This window comes from Podarcis muralis, chromosome 16, assembly GCF_964188315.1.
Source record: "Podarcis muralis chromosome 16, rPodMur119.hap1.1, whole genome shotgun sequence".
NCBI lineage: Eukaryota > Metazoa > Chordata > Lepidosauria > Squamata > Lacertidae > Podarcis > Podarcis muralis.
Genome location: NC_135670.1, coordinates 39,984,093 through 40,005,123, shown reverse-complemented (window position 1 = coordinate 40,005,123; position 21,031 = coordinate 39,984,093).

The following is a 21,031-nucleotide window of genomic DNA, read 5'->3' as shown; positions in this document are numbered from 1 at the left end:
AATTAAAGCAGTGCCATACCACTTTAAACAGCACACCCTACAACATTTCTCTGATGAAAATAGGGACGTCCTATTCCATTGTTAATATCCCACCCATCTGACTGGGTTGCCCCAGCCACTCTAGGCAGCTTCCAACGTATATAAAAACATAATAAAACATTAAACATAAACAACTTCCTTATACAGGGTTTCCTTCAGATGGTTTGGGAGTCGGATAACGCCATATCCTCCAACATTTCTCTGATGAAAATAGGGATGTCCTCAGGGAAAATGGGACATTCTGGGATTAAGTCAGAAACTGGGATGGCTTCCGTAAATCCAGGAATGTGGCAGGAAAATAGGGATACTTCAAGGGTCTGAACAATCAAGACTTCTTCCAAAGAATCCTGGGAAGTGTTAAGGGTGATGAAAGTTGTTAGGACCCCCCCACCCAATTCCTCTCACTGAGCTACAATTTCCAGAGTGGTTTAACAATCAATCCCTTTTGCCAAGGAACTCTGGGAGTTGTAGCTCAGTGAGAGGAACAGGGATCGTCTATCCTTTCTGCTCCAATAGAGAACTAGCCATAATATAAAATCCTAAAGATAAGAAGGTATAGTATTTCAGGGAATCGGTACTCAGAGAAATTGGATTAATCAGTCTTGCCCTTCCCACAATTGCTGTTGCTGACATATATACAAGGGGTGACTGGAAAGTAGAGTGAATCACCCCTGTAATGGGAACTGCCAGATTCGTGGAGACACTTGGGAGGCTTTCGGCCATATCTCAGCTAACATATGCACACGTGTCTTGGCATTTGTTGACAGGCCTACGTTCATGCGGTAGTGTTTTGTGGCTGTTAATAGTGCAGTGTGTTGCGATTGAAAATGGAGCAGAGTCAATATGAAATTCTATTTCAAATTGGGTAAATCAGCATTGGAAACCCACACAATGCTCACAATTGTGTACAGAGATGAAGCTGTAACTCAAAAGACAGTGTATGAGTGGTTTAAGCATTTCCGTGAAGGAAGGCAAACCATCGAAGATGACCCTCTGTCTGGCAGACCATCGATGAGCAGAACGTTGGCAAATGTCGACAGAGTTCGTGAGTTATTGATGTGGGATTGGCGTTTGTTCGTCTGAATGGTGGCGGAAGAATTGCATATTCTGCAGGAAATTGTTACTGAGGTTACCAAGTTGTCCCATCCTCCATATTCTCTCAATCTGGCTCCACCGGATTTCTTTCTTTTTCCAAAACTGAAATCTGCACTGAAAGGGCACAGATTTTCCAACATTTCACACATCCAAGCTGCTGTGACAAGGGAACCGAAAACAGTACGAAAAGAGGACTTCTCCAGAAGTTTCCAACAGTTCTACAAACATTGTCAATGATGCATTGTATCAGAGAGGGCCTACTTTGAAGGCCTGTAAGGTATGTATGTTCAAATGTTTCTCGATGTCCAATCTCTGTGACCATTCACCAAACTTTCCAGTCACACCTTGTATATCAGCAAGATGCTGATATCATAAATTGAGAAGCAGCAAAGCCACTTGTTTCCCCCACTCCTCAGGATTGTCACCCAGAGAATGTTCTTTATTTTACAACAAAACAAAACAAAACAAAACAAAACAAAACAAAACACATTAATATTAAAAAGCTACACTTATCTTGCATTCCCCCCATACAGAGTATTTTGCTTATGTCTAAAAGCTACAACTAACAACTACTGCAACTAACATTCAGAATACACTCAAGAGAGTTTTGCAGCAGGGGCAATTATTGCCAGGCACTGAAAGAGGTTTAGTGTTACTATGTTGGAATCTTGGCATCAGAAAGTCTGGCAAGTAGCACTTCTGGAAAAACTTCCGGAAGCAGTGTGTAGTGAATCAGAAGGAGCGCTGGTTGGGGAGCTCCATTGCTCTGGGTGGCAGTTGCACAAAAAGTTGGATTTGGTTCTAAAATTCTTTTCAACTGACTTCATGGAGCTATTGAGCCATCTGGCTGAGTGTGTCTCCAATTCACAGCCCCTGTGAGCCCATATGGGAAAGCAATCTCTCTCCTGGCTGCACAATGTGTACTGCAATTTGTACACACCAGCTAAAAAAGAAAGCCTGTGCAGCAACAGTCACTACCTTTGTGAGAGAAGAATGTGGAATTGTGATGTGAATAATTTGTTAGCAAAATCACTTAAATAATGCAGATGGAGTCCAGAGAGAAGAGGAATCCTAGTAGCACTTTACTGAGGAAAACTGAACAAAACAGTGAGAGAACAAAGGAATGGCGGCTTTGTGTTTCTTATTTTAGGCCTGGAACAGGGCAGGAAGACATTCAACTAAATGTATAAAGGAAAAGTTCCTCAGAACAACCTAGCCAATCAGAGCATGTGCCACCTCAGTTGAGATCATGCCACTCTGGCTGGTTGCTAAGCAGCACTTCCACCCATGCCCCTCTTGGTTAGTTGGCTTACTGATAACATAATTTACCCTTAAGTTACACATAAAATGAGTTCTGCTGTTACATTCAGACAATTTCCCAAGGAATATGACACAAGGGAACTGTATTTTTTCCTTTCTCCACCCTTCATCTTCAAATGTCACCTAATAATGCTGAACTTGATAAATCCAGAGCAAGCACCAAGACTTGAGAAGGAGGAGCAGGGAGGGTGCTTTGCTGGGACCATGCTGTGGCCATTCTCTACCTCTACTCCATGCAGCTACAATAAAGCCAGATTTGCATATGCTTAGGGTTGAAGAGCAAACAAGAGGACCCTATGAGGACTCTCGTTTTAAATACCCCTACTACAGGTATATGTAGGCTATAGAAGCTGCAATAAGTTGCTGAGGGAGGCAGGAGAAGGGAAGAGGAAAGCAATTCTTCAACCACCAGTTATGTCTATGTCTCATCCAGAAAGTATAGCCAGAGTTTTCAAAAGCAGTTTTCAATCAATGCACCATTCAAAGCAAATAAATGCAGTTTGTCCCACAAGTAGAAGACTAGCACATTGTAGAGCAGAGTTGTACTGGGATTATTTTAATGGTGGGTCAGACTTCTTGCAGCTAGAAGAGTAGCACAGCAGGCAAAGATCTGGGTTAGAACCTCTGCCCTTGCTGAGTTATGTTTCTGTATAGAGAGAGAGCTCTCTCTCTGTCAACATGAAGAAGCATACAAAACTGGACTCCCTACATCTGCAATATGACCTTAGTAGGAAGCTAAATAGTATCATAGGATAGGAATCTCTTACGTAATGTGGGGCTTGAACCCACATCCCTGAGATAAAGAGTCTCGTGCTCTGCTATCCCAGCCTGCCTGGGATGTTGGGTCTAGGGGTGGGAAGAGGTTGTTGCAGTGCATATTTGAGGAAAGTATACATATAAATGCCTGTTGCTATGTGCCACCCCAGTCTCCAGGCAGTGAGAGACTCGGAGGGTTTCAGGGTTTACCTGGAATTCAGTTTCCTTGGGATGAAGGTCAGTGGAGACTGTGGTGTTTTTTGGATATATGGTTTTTTTACACATATATACAACCTGAGCGAAGACAGAAGTGCCTGGTATGCTCTGGTCCATGGGGTCACGAAGAGTCGGACATGACTAAACGACTAAACAACAACACAACCTGCGCGTGGGATGGAGGGGCTCACAGCATTAACATCCCAGCAGATAGATGTTGCTTCTCCATTAGGTTTCCAGGGAATGCCCAAAGTCCAGCACAGAGCAAACGTATCTTAGTGACTCCTGTTTTCAGCTCATTCACACAATTCTGGCTAATATTCTCTTGCATGTGAGCAAGGTGAGACAGATGAGGGAAAGGCCCAGCCATTTATTCCATGGCACAGAGCAACTTCTTTATAATAAATCATGGCACTTAACTAGCCAACCAAAGCCACGACCTTGACAAAGGAACTGGTTTGACCAATTTCCCCAGGCTTATCCAGTCTACCTTCACAGAGGATCACAGAGTTTGGAAGGGGACCAAGGGCTTCATCCAGATCAACATCACTCCACAACTCATAAAAGTATATTACTGAAAACAGCATGGGGGGGGGATTCATTATATTACGGTAAAGTTGCATAAAAAGGTAAAGGTATAGGACCCCTGACAGTTAAGTCCAGTCACAAACAACTCTGGGGTTGCGGCGCTCATCTTGCTTTATTGGCCGAGGGAGCCGGCGTCCAGCTTCCAAGTCATGTGGCCAGCATGACTAAGCCGCTTCTGGCGAACCAGAACAGTGCATGGAAACGCCGTTTACCTTCCTGCCAGAGTGGTACCTATTTATCTACTTGCACTTTGACGTGCTTTCAAACTGCTAGGTTGGCAGGAGCAGGCGCTGAACAACGGGAGATCACTCCATCACAGGGATTCGAACCGCCTCCTTCCGATTGGCAAGCTGTAGGCTCAGTGGTTTAGACCACAGCGCCACAAAATTGTGTACAAAAAATGTGTGTATAAGAAGAAATGCACACTAGAATGTTGACAGATTTTCATGAGGATTTTTTAAAATGCAGAATGCATTAAATGCAGGATGCAGAAATGTGGTGAGCTAAAGTTAAGATTGGAAATATTAGAAAAGAGAGACAAGCGGAAGTGGTGGTTCTATGAGCCAACAGACATCATTGCTTAGCGTGCAACTTTTTAAAAAATGTGACTGGTTTTGTGTTTGCTTTGAAATACACAGAAACCACACATGGCTTATTAAACATATAACTCATGCAGCCTTTAGGAAACCAATGGCTCTTCCCTCTGGGACTGCAAATCATGAAGTATAGACTTCTGAAAAGAAATATTCCTTTGCTATAGGGTGGGTGTGTATGTTCTTGTGTTTAGAAGAAATGGGGAGTTTTAAAATTCTTTCATCATGACAGAATTTCCTCAGAGGAGAATAGGGCAAAATAATAGTAATAATACTTCTTGTTCCATGGACAGGGTTGCAAGTCTTGACCTGAAATAAGCTCCACTGGCTAGCATTTTCAGAAGAGAACATGAGGCAAGCCTGCCGGATCAAGCCAGTGACCCATCTAATGCAACATTCTGTCCCCCCAGTTCCCCCAGCCTGGGGGAAGCCTGCAAGATGGACATGACTGCAAGAGCTCCCTCCCCTCCTGGTATTCAGTTATTCCAAGGCATAACACCTCTGGCAGTGAGGGGAGAGCACAGCCATCGCAGCTAGTAGCCTTTGTCTAATGGTCTTTTAAAGCCACCCCTGTTGTTCACCATCACTGCCTCCTGTGGAAGCGAGTTCCATGTGGGTGAAGAAGTACTCCCTTTTCTCTGTCTTGAATTTTCTGGCATTCAGCTTAATTGAACGTCCACAAGTTCTAGTGCAGTGAGGGAGGGAGAAGAACTGTCTTTCAAGATACCTGATGAAGCTTGTATCATTATTATATTATATTATATTATATTATTATTATATTATATTATTATATTAGGTAAAGGGACCCCTGAGAGTTAAGTCCAGTCACAAATGACTCTGGGGTTGTGGCCCTCATCTCGCTTTATAGGCTGAGGGAGCCAGCGTTTGTCTGCTCCGCAGTTTTTCCGGGTCATGTGGCCAGCATGACTAAGCCGCTTCTGGTGCAACAGAACACCAACACCAGAGCAGCACAGAGAAACACTGTTTATCTTCCCGCCAGAACAGTACCTATTAATCTACTTGCACTTTTCGGTGTGCAACTGCTAGGTTGGCAGGAGCTGGGACCAAGCAATGGGAGCTCACCCTGTCGCGGGGATTCGAACCACCGACCTTTTGATCAGCAAGCTTCAAGCTCAGTGGTTTAGACCACAGCGCCACCCACGACCCATTATATTATGTTATGTTATGGTTTATGTTATGTTATGTTAATGTTGGAAGCCACCCAAAGTGGCTGGGGCAACCCAGTTGGAAGGGTGGGATATAAGTTGTTGTTGTTGTTGCTGCTGCTGCTGCTGGTCTTCTCTTGCCCAGTCTGGCCTATTCTTTTGAAATGGTAAATACCTCAGCTCTCAAATCCATTGTACCAGACCTCATATGAGAAGTTCATCCATCAACAGTGTTTGAGGGAACCTGGAAGTGAAAAGAACTATTGGGAAATTATTTTCCCCAAGATCCTTCTACTGCAGAGAAAATATTTGGGGTCATTTAACTGAGTCAATATGGCTTCCGGATTGCTCTCCTGTACTATTTCAGACATGTGGTTTATGTACGTATATGTGTGTATTTACCTTTACAACATTGATGGCAGAAAGTGAGGAGGAATTAAAGAACCTCTTAATGAGGGTGAAAGAGGAGAGCGCAAAATATGGTCTGAAGCTCAACATCAAAAAAACGAAGATCATAGGGGCCACCAGGTGGCGCGTTGGAAGATGGCCGACAATAACATCTCTCTGACCCATACGAGGTAATTAAGGGGCTGCTATGGGAAGTATGCAGTCTTCCTACCCCCCCAGGAGACGGGGGCGCTGCCTTGCCAGCGGTGTTCACAATGCACCCCCTGATCCGAGAGATGGGGGTGCCGAACACTTGGCACGAGCCCTCGGTGAAGTCAGATCTTCCTGACGCCGATTCCAATTGGTTAGCTTCAGCTCGGAATTATAATTGGAAACATACGATTGGAATGAAGCTGAAGCACATACATCAAGTAATGTTCGAGAGATAAGACTGCTGATTAATGGATCTCTGTGACCAGGAGTGACGGATGGATAAGTAAATCTTCTGATGAATCACCACTAGGAGACTGTATGTTTGGAATGAAGGGGGGGGGGTGGAGGAAAAAACTTTTTTTTTCTTTGCACGATGTGATATTAATAACCCTTCACCCCAGATAGAAATAAGATCTTTGCGTTTTTATTAATCGCAAGCAGGAATTCAAGAACTGTGTGGGATGGATTATAACAGGAGAGAGGATTGGTGAACAGTGAGAAAGAGGAAAATTTTCATGACGCAGTTAAAAAATGGCGTCTCGCCAAGACAGGCTTGCTGGAGAAAGAAGGACAGGGGGAGGAGAATCGGGATTATTTGAAAGAGAAGGAATGTTGGAACGCAAGCTTGACCTGACAGAGCCTCCTGACTCATTTGATTTATTTGGCAAGCCTGAGAAAAGTAAAGGACAGACCGAAGATTATTTTTTTTTATGGAAGCGCTGAACAGAGGCTGTCCCTGAGTGATATGATCTTTGAAGAGTACAAAACCCACACAAAGGATGCCTGTTTTTAATCTGCTTGTGAAAATTATCAGAGATCGCAAAGAAAGGAATATACGATAACAACAAGAAGAGAAAGAAAGTAATAAAGGACTATCTGGATTGAACTGGATAGAACTGTCTAATTAAAGCAGTAATATAAGTGATGTTTGGACTCGTTCGGAGTTTTGGACTCATGCAGAGCTTGATGTATGGGTACCCCCAACAAAATTTAAAATTTGGCTGTATAATTTGGAACTAATGTGATTTGGATAATGTGATGTGATTGGCCTGTTAATAAAAATTATTTTTAAAAAAACAAACACGAAGGGGAAGAAATGGAGGCAGGGAGAGATACTACTTTCTTGGGCTCCATGATCACTGCAGATGGTGACAGCAGCCGCGAACTTAAAAGACGCCTGCTTCTTGGGAGAAAAGCAATGACAAACCTAGACAGCATCTTAAAAAGCAGAGACATCACCTTGCCAACAAAGGTCCGTATAGTTAAAGCTATGATTTTCCCGGTTGTGATGTATGGAAGTGAGAGCTGGACCATAAAGAAGGCTGATCGCCGAAGAATTGATCCTTTTGAATTCTGGTGCTGGAGGAGACTCTTGAGAGTCCCATGGACTGCAAGAAGATCAAACCTATCCATTCTGAAGGAAATCAGCCCTGACTGCTCACCTGAAGCTGAGGCTCCAATACTTTGGCCACCTCGTGAGAAGAGAGGACTCGAAAAGACCCTGTTGTTGGGAAAGATGGAGGGCACAAGTAGAAGGGGACGACGGAGGACGAGATGGTTGGATAGTGTTGTCAAAGCTACCAGCATGAGTTTGACTAAACTGCGGGAGGCAGTGGAAGACAGAAGTGCCTGGCGTGCTCTGGTCCATGAGGTCACAAAGAGTCGGACACGACTAAACGACTAAACAACAAAACCTTGTGCACTTATGAACACTGCCTAAAGAGCTGCTGGAAATGCACCAAAGAGGTGCCAGAACACACCTAAGTTCCAGTGAGTTTCGGCTGAGAAAAAGCCCTGTCTTTATGGAATTTTGCAGGTTAGGGCAGATCCCTGTTGGCACCTGGTGATTTGTGGGCAGGGCTTATCGCAACCTGGTAGGCGATGGGCAGTCTGGCAACATCCGACACAAGTCTCCTAGCTTTGCTAGTCACACCAGTAACTGGTTGCGTGATCTGAGCCCCGGAAGGTTGCAACCTGTAACTCACAGCTTGCCAACTCAAGCTTGTCTCCTTCTCCCTTCCTATGCCAGAATGAGGTGGAGATTGCCAAGATCAAATTATTCTTGTCCAAACTTGAAGTCCAGGCCAGCTATGGACATGCAGATGGAGACAGAAGAGTGCTCTGTGTGAGTTATGTGGAAGGGGGGTGCGAGAAATGAGATTCCCCCTGGTTGTTAGTGGGGTTGCCCAGTGGGCTGAGAGTTGGAATGGTGAGCTCAGAGGCACAAATAGTGTTGGTGGGGTGGGGTTAGGGGCACGCACAGTGCTCTTCTTCTAGAAAAAACAGTGCTGGTCCTGCGTACCCTTGCGTATTCCCGGGGGGGGAAAGCACCTGGTGAAAGGTGGCAGCTTGGAAATGCAGGTGTGCGTTGTGTGACTGAGGTGAATTGGGTGGCTTCCCCTTGCTTCACGCCTGAGACACAACCCAAAATGGTCTGTGTCTCCCTCCTTCTCTTCCTCAAAGGAATAATCTGTTTGAAAAGATTTCATTAAGCACAAATTGGGGGTGGGGTGGGGGAAACGGTGCCAGAAATAACCCTCTTTTAACAGCAGCTGGCTTTAAAAAAAATGTTTTTCTCCATCGAGTCAAGCCTTTGACTAGCTGCCAAGAAGGCCTCTCTCTCTCTTAGACACACACACACATGAATACACAACACCCCCCCCCTGCAACTCCACTTCTCACTCATGTGAACGGCATCAGGCCAAAATAGACAAGTAGGCGACTGACAGGGTGTGTGTGTGTGTGTGTGTGTGTGTGTGTGTGTGTTTTGTGGGAAGGTTTCAGCTGGTTTGCCTGCGGTTTCTGATTCTCTAGAACAGAAATGGGCTTCTTGTCCTCAGCTCCTGTACTAGTCTCATAAACATGTCAGGCTGGAAGAATGAGCGGTCCTGTTATGAGAAAAGATTATGCTAAAGCGATTCCCCCAGACCCATTCAGGAAACATGAAAATAAATGGCTCTCTGTGGAATTGGGTAAGTTCCCCCCTTCCCTTTCCTCATAATCAGCCAACTATTCAGAGACAACATAAAATGCAGGACTTGCAACACAGAGACGGGAAAAGAGGGCGCATCTGGCCTTAAGGAAACCCAAATCTTGCTTTCAGAGTAGAGGCTTGTTCTGGCCCCCGAGATGTCTCTTCTCACGCCTGACCCAGAGAGGGTCCCTGTGGAGGGTGGGCTGACTAACAAATCCATCCTCCTGTAAGACTGGGAATATCCCCTACTCACCCAGTTGAGGATATTCCACCGCTCTTCAGCAAAGGAAGCGGCTCATGTATATGTCAAACAAAATTTTAGTAATAAAGAAAACTGTAACATACTGCCTGAGAGAAACTAAAAGAACATCATGAGACAAGAATGACAGTCAGTCTCTCTAACTGAACTTAACTAAGCACCCAAAAGGAAGGGCCAATTTGGGGGCACAACACAAAAGCCCTGCCCACCAGATGCCAGGCATTCTACTCATCACATTAGTGTTTTTGTTTTCTTACACAGATCCCCTTGAGGGGCCCTTGGAAGTAAGGCTTGCCCCCCCCCCAAAGAACCTTTTCTGTCTCTGTGTTGCCGGAAGAGGAGACAGAGGCACCCCAGAGGCCTTGAGAGCCCAGGCCAAGAAGCTGAGACGGGTGGGGAACCTCCGGCCCTTGAGCCAAATCTGGCCCTCTACTTATCCCTCTGAACTCTCTCCAGACCACACCCTTCCCTGGCTCTGCTTTGTACCCCTGAGTGTTTTTGTCTGGATGGAATGTGCCCAGACAACCAAGCGCATGTGCGTAGAAACTAGCCTCCTGTACAGTGGCAGAGCGTTGCTTGCTGGGGCAGGTGGGCATGCGCCAGGGTGTGCATGGGGCACCATGGGGGGATGCGGGCACACCGCTGGAGTGATCCCCACCCACTGGAGCTAAGTGGGGCCACGCTGTGCCACCTGCCTGGCTGCTCAGTGGGTGGCCCAGCCAGGCAACGCGACCGATGCTGCCCTGCTTTGAAGGACATACTCATGGAGCCCTGCAAACTCAGCACTGCTTTTCAGGACTGGCAGAAGAGGTGCAGGTCTGGCAGGGTGCATGCCTATTGTATCCTTCTCAAGCTACCCTCCAGCTACAGGGCATCATGAAAAGGATACAACAGCGCACAGCACCCTGTCAGCCCTGCACCACTTTTGTAGGTTATCTTTGCTTTCTCTTTTTATAAAATTGTTTGAATTACTGTGAACAAGTCACTGGCCATGTCTGCACCCTATGTTTAGAGCCCCATCATCCTGTTGCATGCCACCCGAATCTCTGAGTGGTGCAAGAATCCAGGGGTTCCAGGAGCTTACCCAGGGTTCATGTTTCCTCCAGAATGAGTGGCGTCTTTATTTAAACATATGCACAACCTGAGACTAAAATGGAGGGGTTCGTAGCATTGACACTCCAAGATGGTCCTTGCTTCTCCCCTAGCCACAGCCTTGGATTCAAGCAGAAATCAGGCCGGGCTCTGACCCTCTGCCTTCCCAGCCTGCTGCCTTGCTTCCAGCTTCTAGTTCACATCACTCAGCTCTGCAGCTTGTCTTTCTAACTATTAGCAAACTGAGGGAGGGACTCCACTCATTTGTTCTCTGGTGCTGATCCACTTTCTTTGTTATTTTAATGGCCCATTGCCTCCCCAGGAAGCTGGCCTAGCTATTCCAGGAATTTGAATCCTTGCTTAGATTTTAACACAGAGCTTTCAAAACTGTGTGTTGCAACACATTAGTGTGTCAGCTGCAGTGTATAGGTGTGTCGTGTGAATGCTCCCCACGTTCTTGGGCTGGAAAGGGGTTAGTTTTGTAGCCTTATGAGGCTTTGCCCTCGGGTGGGAAAAATATTGCACCCAAGCCGGGAAAGGGAAAATGGGAGTCAACAGACACTCAAGGAATAGTTTCAGAGAAAAAGCTTTATTTCTACCATCCATGAACTGGTAGAAGGAGCAAGTGTGATAACTCACAAAAACATGCACGGGTTCACAGTCATGTGCACAGAGTATATATTCCCCTTCCAGTTCCCTCCCCTTTCTCCTCCTTTCCCAGGAGTTCCTCTGAGCATGAACAGAAAGCTCCCCTGTCTTGGGCCTCTTGGCCTCTTGGCACCCTTCCCAGGAAAGGGGGAAGGAGAGCGGTTCAGCACGTCCAAGAAGTTGCAGCTAGAATGAGGTGGAAGTCAGTTCTCAGGCCTGCTCTGAGCCTATTCATTAGCTTTTTGAAGCCTCCTCGTGCTGATAAAAGGAAGGGTTTTGCCTTGCAACAGCAGAGCAAATGAGCAGATGCTTAGCTGCTGAGCAAATGACTTTGAAAAGCTTTGAGCCTGCTTTGGGGGGGGGGGTGACTTCGGGCCTAGGTGGGGTCACCTGTCCTCACCTTCCTTCAGTTTCATCTCTGGTTTGCAAGTAAAACTGAATTGCTGTGTCATGAAATGAAGCATGTCTAAAAAGTGTGTCACCAGCATGAAAAGTTTGGAAGGTTCTGTTTTAACACTTGCTGGATTCAGGAATTAGAAGGGTCTTGGCATACAGGCTACCCCCCCCCACCCCCGCCAAACTCGTAACAATACTTTATCAATTCCCAGGATTCTTGCGGGGGGGGGGGGTTGAAGGGGAGAGAGAGAAGCCATGACAGTTAAGTGGGATATAACTTTTGGATATAACTTTTAGAAGTTTTTGTATTTTAGTATTTTTTGTCTGACATGGCTGTGTGCACCTGGCTCAGGGAAGGCCCGCAAAGTAGCCATAATACTCAATAGAGACCTGAATTTCAAAGCCACGACAGTCCTAAAACACAAAAGAGGCGGATTCATTTTCGCTAAAGGGACACTAGATGGCAAAACTAAACTGGCTTCTATGTACGTGTTTGGTTGGTACACTTATGAAGATTATCATATATCTAAGACCATAAAATTCCTATCACAACGCCCCAGTAGAAGTTACCCTTAAAATAGGAAAAGGAACATCATGGTCCTTCAGTCCCATCCTAACCACAATTTTATTTTTATTCTTATTAATTTTCAAAATTTATAACAAACAAATAGATAGAAAACATCAAAAAGCATAGCTGTAATAATTCCACTTTTGTTAACATTGTGGGGTGACTTCCTTGAGTCCCCCTGGCTGAGTTTCCATATATGTCATTGTAGCAGTTTTCCAAAACTATTTTCACATAAGATTTACTTAGTCGATTAACATCTTTCTTTCTTTTCATTTTTTTTTTACCGTAGTATTCTACAACATCACTTATTTAAATCCTAGGCCAATCTGATGCTCGCAAGTAATTCTATTTAAGTTAACATATTTAGCTTAACATAGTTAGCTAAATAGTCTTTAAATTTCTTCCATTCCTCTTGGTACTCCTCCTCCTCCTGGTCACGGACCCTTCCGGTCAGGTAGGCTAGTGCCCAAAACAACGCTTCTATGAGTATGGAGGGAAAAACTCCAGACTATTAGCAAACAAGTGTGGGGAAAATCACTCAAAACAAAAATACATTGCATCACCAAAAAAGACAGCAACATAGCATTCTTTCCCAAAGAAATAACCTCAGAATTTGCAGGATTTTACTCCAAGCTATACACCTGCCCGAGGAGGAACCATGCCAACCTTAACTGATGTGGAACAGGAATTCATGGAGGAAATAGATTCATCCCGGAGGAAATAGATACGGCCCTCAAAAACCTGAAGCCACACAAAGCCCCAGGCCCAGATGGCTTTACATCAGAATTCTATAAGATAGTCAAAGAACCCCAATGCCCGACATGCCCTACAATATATTAAAAAACAAAAAAAAAGTGCTGTTGAAACTTTAGAGTGGAATAATCTTATTTTGTTCTGCTGAACTTCCCATTGTTCTTTTTGTAAGCAAAGCAACATCAGATATGTGCATTTTGGGCTCGTGTAACACAACTTTTCCTTGTGGTGTGTGTGTGTGTGTGTGTGTGTGTATTTCATATATGAATGAAACAATGAAAACAATGAAAACAAGAACAACAACCACTGTAGCCCTATTGGGAAAGAAACAAATGCCTTTTATACCATGACCTCATCCAGAGATCAGCAGCTGTGATCAGCTAAGGAAAAGCACAGGAATTTGTCAACAGTCATTTCTATTTCTAGAGGCCCTCACTCTTGCATTTTGCATCAACCTTGGAGTTCTCAAGCTTGGAAGCTGGACCCCTCTGGAAGAGACACCTGGTTGCTGTGAGAGGCCAAAGACTTGTAGGAACCGTCTCCAGTTCCAGTAGGCTTGCCATATTCTGAAGATTAAAAAAGAGGACACATTTGCCAGCACTGGGGGTCTGAGTGGGCACATGTCGGGATGGCAGCAGCCGGGGGGGGTGTAGCCGCCAGACCCGTTCACCTCTTCCCGAGCCAAGAAAAAAGGTATGCGGGCCGGGCAGCGACACTGGTGGGGAGCTGGCGGTGGCGGAGGCAGAACCCCATACCCCAGCTCCTACCAAATCTCTGGGACAACCAACCAAAGCGACCTCTAAAACACGGCACCTCCACTTCCAGGGCACAGCAAACAAATAAACAAACAAATTCCCAGACATTGCCTGCAAAATGTAAAAGTCTGCCCGGGTGGCCATGTTGGCCTCAAAAAAGAGGACATGTCCTGGAAACCTGAACATATGGCAACCTTAGAAAGAATCTTGGAGACCAGATCTGGAAATGGCCTCTGTCTGCTTAAAATGCTAAGAGCCTCTCCCAGCTAAGGTAGACCATGGCTGGCAAGCATTTTTTGGCCTTTGGTCACTGATAGTTGTGGCCAAATAGGTCCCAACTCCTAGGGGTCCAGGTCCCTTCAGGCCTCCCAATAATATATTTGAGGGGACACCCCCCTCCGAAAAAAAGCTGGTGGGCATTGCTGCCTTTCTTTCTTTTCCACATTTGGACTTTGTTTCCCAGCAAGCCCCGTACACAAACTTGTAAAAGTGTTGCTGGATGGTAAGAGAGCCAGGCTTGGGCGAAAACCTCCAACATTGTTTCTTATGGCCCTTGTGATCAGAGGAGAGAGAGAGAATGCAAACTGCTTGCTCCATGTGGCAGGTTCACGGAGGTCTGCTACGATGAGAGACAAAGTGGCTCCCGGCTGCTTATTATTACTATTAAATAAACTAGGAGAGCCTACTTTAGATGACTTGGAGAGTAAAACCTATTATTATTATTATTATTATTATTATTATTATTATTATTATCCGGGGGGGGGGGGTTTACAACAATTAAAATGCAATATTTATAAGCAATTTAAAGCAATTTACTCTCACAGAAATAATATGGATCCTAAAAATATGCCCAAGCAGGCCAATGCATAATTTTGCAGCCAGCCCTCATTGATTTTGCAGGGTGGTGGTGGTGCAGAGGCCAGGAGTCTAGAAACTTGGGTTTGGGGAGAGTTGGGTTCAAGTACCTTTTTAGCTTTAATAATTCAGAGTAGCCCGGGACCAGTTGCTGTTTCTGAGACCAGCAAACCTCACATAAAAAGTGGGGTGAGGGGGCTCTGTGCATCTAGCTGCATCTGTCATGAGGTACTCCGAATTTGTGCATCTAGCTGTCATGAGGTACTCCGAATTTGAATGCAGCTATAGCATTTTTATGGGTCGGAGAGACACTTACCCACCTGATCTACTAAGTTCCTGATCTAAATAATATCTTCCCCATAGTTACCACTACTGTAGTAGTGCATATTTTCCCCAGCAGAGCTAAAAGCAAGATTAGAGGTGGTGGGGGTGAGGGGGACAATTTAGATCTGGGAAGTAGCCCTAAAAATGCTACTAAATTAGTCTGCGCCCCCAAGACTGTTTAAAAGTAAATAATCAAAACATTGGGTGATCTGATCCCTGGTGTCTAGCTACATGTGTAGCTTGCCTCTGAAGCAGCCTCAGGGATGAAGAGTGAGGGGCTTGTTAGCCGCCATTTTGAGACGGTGTGTCTTTTGAAAGGTGGAGCCCAAATCCCCCCTTCAGCTCCTCTAAGTGGCCCCTCCACAGATCTAATTTCTGGGCAAAGAAATCCTCCCCTTCCCCACAAAAAATAACCTCGGCTGTTGTTGTTGTTTAGTCGTTTAGTCGTGTCCGCCTCTTCGTGACCCCCTGGACCAGAGCACGCCAGGCCCTCCTGTCTTCCACTGCCTCCCGCAGTTTGGTCAAACTCATGCTGGTAGCTTCAAGAACACTGTCCCACCATCTCGTCCTCTGTCGTCCCCTTCTCCTTCTGCCCTCCATCTTTCCCAACATCAGGGTCTTTTCCAGGGACTCTTCTCATGAGGTGGCCAAAGTCTTGGAGCCTCAGCTTCAGGATCTGTCCTTCCAGTGAGCACTCAGGGCTGATTTCCTTCAGAATGGATAGGTTTGATCTTCTTGCAGTCCATGGGACTCTCAAGAGTCTCCTCCAGCACCAGAATTCAAAAGCATCCATTCTTCAGCGATCAGCCTTCTTTATGGTCCAGCTCTCACTTCTGTACATCACTACTGGGAAAACCATGGCTTTAACTATACAGACCTTTGTTGGCAAGGTGATGTCTCTTCTTTCTAAGATGCTGTCTAGGTTTGCCATCGCCTTTCTCCCAAGAAGCAGGCATCTTTTAATCTCGTGACTGCTATCACCATCTGCAGTGATCATGGAGCCCAAGAAAGTAGTATCTCTCCCTGCCTCCATTTCTTCCCCTTCTATTTGCCAGGAGGTGATGGGACCAGTGGCCATGATCTTCGTTTTTTTGATGTTGAGCTTCAGACCATATTTTGTGCTCTCCTCTTTCACCCTCATTAAGAGGTTCTTTAATTCCTCCTCACTTTCTGCCATCAAGGTTGTGTCATCTGCATATCTGAGGTTGTTGATATTTCTTCCGGCAATCTTAATTCCAGCTTGGGATTCATCCAGCCCAGCCTTTTGCATGATGAATTCTGCATATAAGTTAAATAAGCAGGGAGACAATATCCAGCCTTGTCGTACTCTTTTCCCAATTTTGAACCAATCAGTTGTTCCATATCCAGTTCTAACCTTGGCTGTTAGTTTAGTGCAAAGTGTGAGGCAACATACGCATACTTAATCATAACTCTCAGCATGGAGGACCTGATTAAGTTCTCCAGGGAGCGTCAGAAATTGGAGACAATTTAGCGGAATGGCTTTGCGTTGTTCTTAATGATTCCATTAGAGAACGGAGGTCGAAGAATTCAGTCGGCCCTTCTGTGTGTGTGTGTGTGTGTGTGTGTGTGTGATAATTTCACGGTCTAAAGATTCAGAGACCACCTTCCTCCCACTTCTCCAGCAACCTCACTTTCACATTTATTGCACTTCTTTTAAAAAAAGAAAAAGAAAGTGGTGCTGATGGAATTCTTTGTATGTTGTTCCCCAACTGCTATCCCACACCCCCTAAGAGAAAATAGTTTTTAATCATATCCTTGTGATCATCTTAAGTATAACTGATGCTTGTGGATAAGGACTCAGGGAACATGGGCTACAATCTCTCAACTTTTGTAATGGAATTGCTGCCAGGGAAGAGCAAAATAAAAATAATATGCTTCTTCTAATAATAGTAATTTCTTCTACCACTCCCATCTGACTGGGTTCCCCAGTCACTCTGGTCGACTTCCAACAAAAAATAAATAAAAATAAAACAAAAACAAACAAACAAAAATGTACACTGGTTCAGACAGGTTTGTCCCATGGCCAACTCCTGCCCCCCCCCCCAGTGTATACACACATAAAGCTGCCCATGAGGCAAAAAAGTTTAACCCCCTCCCTGCAAGCTGGTGACCTGCAGACCCACAGATCCCAGGCAGCCAGGCACAGACATTGTGGCGCCCCTCCCCAATTGTAGTTTAATAAGGGTGCTTTTTATGTACAGCCGAGGCTCCTCACCCCCCCCCCCAAATTCTGGTGCTAATCCTCACTCCCCTCTTCTTCACAATGCTGAGCTTCACGTCCCATCCCACCATTTTCCCAACGTTGATTTTTCCTTGATAAGTATTGGAAAGAGCAGTGGGGAGTGAAGATCAGCATGGGAAATAAAGGGGGAGTGAAGAAGCACAGCAGCTGTGAGCCAACCTCCTGGAGAGCGTGTTTGGGTCACAGCAGCTGCATCTCCCTCTCTCAGGGAAGAGGGAGACACGGCAACAAGAGAGGCAGGTGACTTTTCCATCAGCAGGTGGCAGCGGCACACAGTGGGTGGCACAGATCTGCTGCCCCTCATAACTCGCCAGAGCCGGCCGCCTGATGGGACTCAGCTTCTTGTTGTTTAGTTGTTTAGTCGTGTCCGCCTCTTCGTGACCCCCTGGACCAGAGCACGCCAGGCACTCGTCTTCCACTGCCTCCCGCAGTTTGGTCAAACTCATGTTGGTAGCTTCGAGAACACTGTCCCACCATCTCGTCCTCTGTCGTCCCCTTCTCCTTGTGCCCTCCATCTTTCCCAACATCAGGGTCTTTTCCAGGGAGTCTTCTCTTCTCATGAGGTGGCCAAAGTCTTGGAGTCTCAGCTTCAGGATCTGTCCTTCCAGTGAGCACTCAGGGCTGATTTCCTTCAGAATGGAGAGGTTTGATCTTCTTGCAGTCCATGGGACTCTCAAGAGTCTCCTCCAGCACCACAATTCAAAAGCATCCATTCTTCGGGACTCAGCTAGACAGTTGCAAATAAAACATTTTAAGTGTGTTTTAAGTGCAATATACCATGTGACACTAGATGGCAATGGTGAGCCCTATGGAAAATTAAATGTACGGTGGTACCTCTGGTTACGAACTTAATTTGTTCCGGAGGTCCGTTCTTAACCTGAAACTGTTCTTAACCTGAAGCACCACTTTAGCTAATGGGGCCTTCCACTGCCGCCACACAATTCTCATCTTGAGGTGAAGTTCTTAATCTAAGGTACTACTTCCAGGTTAGTGGATTCTGTAACCCAAAGTGTTTGTAACCTGAGGCACCACTGTATTTTTTAAAAAGCATTTTCAGAACAGTTTTTATATGCCTCACTTGCCTCCTGGGTGGGCCGGCCCTGGCTAAGAGAGAAGATCAGAAGCCAGAAGTGGTGGCTTTCTGAGGCAGAGTCCCCACACAAAGGCAAGCTCTTCTCTCTGAAGGGCAGGCTTGGCTGCAAGGGCTTTCTAGGCCCTGCTCTGTTTTTAGATATGCTGTAAGCTGCCCAGAGTGGCTGGGGAAACCCAGCCAGATGTGTGGGGAATAATAATAATAATAATAATAATAATAATAATAATAATAATGTCTTAAGAGGAGGTCTGAAGGCATTCTTCAGACTGGAAGTGCAACCAAGGGGCGCCTGCTTTTCCTTAAGACAGTCACCTGGAGCTCCTCATAGGAAAGATGTCATATTATAAATGCAATAATAAAGAAAATCCCTGCTCGGCATTAAGCTCTCTGTGGTGACTGTAGGTCAGTCACCATCTCTCATCCTGACCTACCTGGCTGTTGTAATGATCTAAGAGGGAGGGAGAACCATGTATGTTGCCTTGCATAGGAGCCAATTCCTAGGGCTCTTTGCCCCCCCAAAATTTTTTTTTGAGGGGGCCACCCCCCAGGTTGATGAGCATTGCCATTCAAATGGGGTGTGGGCACTTCCCTGTGTTAACTACGGTAAATTGATGGGAGATCTGCACAACTTTTCTTGAAGAGGCAGACTGATTTTGTCACTGGAGCTTGTTTTTGGTTTGTTTTTTCAAATAATTTTGTGCCTGAAGTTAATGTTTTCTGGGCCATTGCAAAGCCTGGAATTTCTGTTTATTCTCTCTCATCCCCTTCCCCTCTGTGTTAGGTTCTTTTGAGTAGTGGGAAAATATCTAACTCATTCTGGCAAATGATAAATGGTCCTTTCCGTATTCTAATTACGCTGCGCCTCAGTCACAGCGGAGTCTAGTAAATCTTCTCCGATTATACACACTGCCTACTGTGCTTTTTTGAAAGGGGAGAAAAGGAAGAAGTTCTTCATTAGTCTGTTTTCTTTCTCTCCACACACCACCCCACTCCTCAAGGACCATTCATATCAGTGGCAGCACTCCAAAGCTAGATATTGCTTCCTAGGGTTCTGAAAAAGTCACACTGATTTGAAATACTGAAGTGGTTATACCAATAGGGTTACCAGTTGAGACAGCAGGTTCAGCCTTCCCTCTTCGTTGATGTGTTTCTTTCCTGATATATTTTCCTTCTCCCATTGTGTTGTGCCTCCCCCCCCCCCCAATTTTCTATCCATTGTGGGCATTTTTGTGCAGATCAGACTGTCCGCATGCTTATCAGCCTGACAGAATGAGTGGTACAAACAGGGGAGCACAAAATTAGGCACCTTTTGGAGCAGTGTGCAGAGGACGCCAGGGCCTTCTCCCATTTTTTGATGTTAACACACCCCAACTTTCCAAGTGAACAAGAGCAACAAACTTATCAGCACCCCCAAAACAGTTCTGAAGGTAAACAAAATCAGCAGGGGTACAAGGACTCTCCAGTGCATTCCACATTTTGTGGTTGAATGAAATTGGATCAGTGTATTCCACACGGTGTCATGTGTGTCCCTGTTCACCAGATGGACAGAAGGTGTGTTACGTGCTCCATGCAATTTGCTCCTGGCTGTCGGAAGGAACAAGTTCATTCCCTTGAGGCTTGAGGCTTAGCCACTTCCTATTGTCCTACTGCTTCCCCACCAGAGAAAACTGCTCTTTAGTGCTCAATCTGATGAAACAGCAGTTTGGGTTTTCCTCTGATGGCCATTTGCTCCAATCTAGCACTAAATAATGGGAAAAACTCTCGGATCTGTGCTTTTTAGGGACTGCACAAGCAGAAGTGTGAACCATCTCTAAGGTGAGAAGATCAGGAGAAGGTGAGAAAGGCAAGAGGTTTTGTGGAAGAGCCCTTGGCAATGCAGGGCTCATCCACAATTATCTTTGGCCTTGCATTTCCTAAGCACAGGTCTGCACTTTAAAACTCTATGTCCAAGTGCTTTTTTTTTTTTTTTTTTTGCCCTGGTGCTTACTCCAGGAAAACCTACTCTTTGATGCTGAATCAGAACAAATGGTAGGTCAGGCAGATTGCCATTTGCTCTGATTCGGCAGTAAAGGGTGGGTTTTTCAGGGAAAGTGTGGGGGCAAAACCCCTTTTTAGGGCACAAAATAAAGCTGGGATGAGCCTGCAGTCATGAGATCCCAATTGCAGGAGAATGTAAGTCCACACAACACAGTAAACTAAACTAAACTAAACTAAACTAAACTAAACTAAACTAAACTAAAAACTAAACTAAACTAAACTGTGGCTTACCAGGACCCTGCAAGTTCTGCAGTCTCCCAGAAAACAGCTTGCAGCCATTTTGCTCCTCCCTGCTCTCTGCCAAGGCTTGTTACTGGTTATAGCTTGTGGTTACTGAGAAGAGAGTTTAACTATAAGCCTGGGTTCAGATGACACACTAAGCCAAGTGTTGTCTTAGATTAGTGTGAAGCAGGAAGAAAAAGAACCAGAGAGGAGCAAAGCATCTCTGAGCTCCTCTTTGGGAGATCACACATTTGTGTGAACCCGTTAAGTCATTTTTTTGGCTTATCATGCCAGGTGAAACAGGCCGCTGTGGAGATTCATCAGGATCCCTCCCATTCTGCTGTTAAAATGCATTTTGAAAGCTCAACTACTGAAACAAGCTTTTAATTCCCAATGGTCAGCTGCTCTTGAAAATATTT